Below are 4053 nucleotides of genomic sequence, written 5' to 3' on the forward strand. Positions count from 1 at the left end.
TGCATGGTATTTTTATTTTGGGGGTCAAAGGTCATTAACGGGTCACTTTCTGTTTTTAGCTGAATAACTTCAAGAATTTTTATCTCAAGAACTAAACATGCTAGAATTTTTTAATTAAAATTTGGAACAATACATTTTGTCGGTGTACGTAAGGTTTTTTTCCATTGAAGTCAAAGGTCATTAAGGGGGTCAAAAGGTCAATAAAAAATTTAAAAAAAAAATCAAAATCCATGTATAAGTTCCGATTAAGCTGAAATTCTCCAGGAATCTTGCTTATGACATCCTAAGCACAATGCAAGAGCAGTTGACCCCATCCGTGACCCAAGGGTCAAGTTATAGGGTCAAAGGTCAAATTTCGAAATTGGTCCAATCGAACTCAAATTCAACAGGAATTATTCTTACGACATTCTAAACATGTTAAAAATATTCATGACCCCAAAGGTCAAAAGTTTAGGGGTCAAAGGTCAAATTTCTAAATTGCTCAAACTTGACCCATCAACAGGTCGGCTTGTGTGTCATGTCTCGCATGACAATTTCTATATAGCTCTTGTTCTTCTTTCTTCTGTCGACCACATTCGTACGTATAACTCAGTCACGGGTTGACGTAATTTAACTAAACGTTGTCAGAAGGACCGTTGGCATTGCTCGCACATGTCATATGACTTTGAACTACGTGTGACCTTTGACCTAGATAAAGAGGTCAACAATGTGATTTTTCTTCAAAATGTATCTTCTCCTACAAACAACATGCGATGATGACACGATTTGGTCACATGACTCGTCTATAGTCGGTGTATATAGGGTGTTCATTGATAAGGGTCAAAGGTCATTAAGGGTCATTTCCGGTTACAGTCTGAAAAACTTGTAAATAATATTCAAAAAATCACTGTCTTTACAAATTACATAGCAGAGTGTCGCCATTAGCACACATGCATTGCTACTAGACGGGGTCTTTAGGATGCCTACAGTTTTGGGGTCAAAGGTCATTAAGGGGTTACTTCCGGTCAAAAACCAAAATTATCAAAAATTTAAAAAAAATTTTTATCTCAAAAGATAAACAGACCAGAATAATATAACCATCATACATGAATCAGTGTTCCTTGATGTATGCATGGTATTTTTATTTGGGGGTCAAAGGTCATTAAGGGGTCACGTTCTGTTTTTAGCTGAATAATTTCAAGAATTTTTATCTCAAGAACTAAACATGCTAGAATTTTTTAATTAAAATTGGAACAATGCATTTTGTCGGTGTACGTAAAGGTTTTTTTTCCATTGAAGTCAAAGGTCATTAAGGGGGTCAAAAGGTCAATCAAAAATTTTAAAAAATCAAAATCCATGTATAAGTTCCGATTAAGCTGAAATTCACCAGGAATCTTTCTTATGACATCCTAAGCACAATGCAAGAGCAGTTGACCCCATCCGTGACCCAAGGGTCAAGTTATAGGGGTCAAAGGTCAAATTTTGAAATTGGTCCAATCGAGCTCAAATTCAACAGGAATTATTCTTACGACATTCTAAACATGTTAAAAATATTTATGACCCCAAAGGTCAAAGTTTAGGGGTCAAAGGTCAAATTTCTAAATTGCTCAAACTTGACCCATCAACAGGTCGGCCTGTGTGTCATGTCTCGCATGACAATTTCTATATAGCTCTTGTTTAATATTGCATGATATGCTTGAAGCTGTGCGTGAGAAAGGAAAAAGCGAGCCATGTGTCACTAAACTAGACTTTGATCGAAATGCTCGAATGATAAACAGTACGTTTTGGTAGTCTCTGGACAAGTAATTCATATAATACGACAACGTCACAAAAATACTGAGTGTCTGTTTAGGACTCCAAAACAGGGTTTGTGTAAAATTGATGCTTAATAAGTTGACTGGATGGTGTGGTCAGAAACGCAAATTCTATTTCCTCCACGACACATTATACAAGATGTCCCAAAAGAAACCCTCATTGCGCCCTCTTTTTCTCCTATTTTAGAAAGGTTGATAAAAATATATATGGTATGTAAAGAAACCTTTAATCGTTTGCTTTAATAAACCGAAAAAAAATATGTCAATTGGCTAATAACTTTTGAAGATATGCTCTTTTTTAATGTACACGTTTTTCACTCTGTCCACGGAGGACAGTGGCGGCGCTACAGGGGGGGGCTTCAGGGGCATTCCCCTAATATTTTTCTTGCCCCCCCCGTTTGCCCCCACTTTTGATACAAAAAACCCAAATCACATAAATTTCCACTTTTGCGGCAATTTTTGCAAAAATAGTCAAATTTTCCCCCTCCCCGAAATTCAATTGCCCCCCCCCTCCAATGCCCCCGAAAAACGTTTGCGAAGATCATTGATTTTGCCCCAAAGGAAGAAATAAATTTACCTTATACATGGGCGTGCAAGAATAATATCGTTCAAAGTTTAAAAGTGACAAACTGGTCTATACAAGGCGCAAAAAGATTCCAATAAGCGCAATAAAGAGACAACACAGTTTCATCAATGAAGCGTTATTTAAAGCAGTTTTTATTTAAGTTTTTATTTCTCTGTACTTTCATTTTATTTGGCAGTTCTTTTGTTTTCTTGTTTTCTTGTGTTCCTTTGGTTTTATATTAAAGCCAAACGCAAAAATTCACCACTCTCAAACCAGATGTATAGTCTGTGGAGTTTAGAATAGGCCAGTTTGTCACTTTTAAAACTGGACCTTCGTCTAATCAAATGCTTGTAACTTTGCTTCTTGAAGTCTCATTGGATTCAATGTGGTGTCATAATGTGCAGGATTAGATAGTGCATCTATTAAAAATCAAATGTACACCAATATTGTTCAGTTTGGAAATTGTGATTATTATAAAAGTGTAAGGATACTTTATTGGCACAGTATACAAGGTGTCCCATAAAAAGGTTACATGTAGAAAATGAACCGCATTTTGTGATGGTACAACAAAACAATGTCATTTTTTCAGATTTTATTTATTCATCCTTCTTTTAACTGTTTGCTAAGTTTCAATTCCGTAACTTAAAACCGACTTATCTTATGAGCACAAGATGACATGGGTGTTAAGAGTGGCTAACCATCAAACGAAAGTTGAAAACAATAACACTTTCGTGTTCAGATTTTTATCTTTATTACTTTTTATGTTTCTCTTATTTTTATTGTTGAACTTATTGTACAAAAGAAACAGATTGAAAAATTAAATATTATACACTGAAAATAAATCATTTTTGGAGCTTCTTGACTCTTGGTGGTAACAAATAAAGGAAATAGGAAATGGTTATTTGATAAGAACACGTTTTTAGTGAAAGCAGTTCTGCACGAAAAACAAGCTTTTGCATATAGGGCTTGCTAGGGTTTTGTTGACTTGAAATCGCTGCTGTTTGGTTTTTACATTTCTGACTGAACTCTTGAAATAAAATTGAACAAGTTTTATTCGTTGTTTATCAGAATAAAATACTGCATCTGCCATGCTATGACTGTGTCTATCAAGTGTCCCGCCAAATGCACGGTGGCTGTGACGGTGGTATAATGAACCTTATGTTGCATTATGCCACGTAAAGAGCTGGGTCAGGAATGCCTGGAATGCGGGCTAAGTACGTAGGTTGCGAACTTGACATTCACAGGGGTACTAGTAGAGGGTACATAGATTATGTCATGAAAAGGATATTTAAATTTGTTAACATTAACTTAGATTATTTTCAAAAATCTACATGTAACCTTATTTTGGGACACCCGGTATATACGAGCATATACAGCTAAAGCTGTAATAGAGTAACCCTCAAAATCATTTGGCTTGAAATTTCATGATCCACTCAGACCGAATCCACAAATTTTGAATTTGAAATATTGTTAAAATAAGAATATAAAGCTTATAAAAACATTAGAGAAATGATATTTGAAATATCACAACTTCACAACCAAGATGTTACAGGTGATGATACATTTTATACTAAGATGGGACACAAAATACATAGGAAATGTAAATGTAAAATGTTGTTTGTATAGCCTTGTTTAGCAATTGTGATCAGGGAATTAGGGAATGTTAGTGGAATAAGTGCAAACTATTTTTGGTTT

This window comes from Amphiura filiformis, chromosome 16, assembly GCF_039555335.1.
Source record: "Amphiura filiformis chromosome 16, Afil_fr2py, whole genome shotgun sequence".
In the NCBI taxonomy this organism is placed as follows: Eukaryota; Metazoa; Echinodermata; class Ophiuroidea; order Amphilepidida; family Amphiuridae; genus Amphiura; species Amphiura filiformis.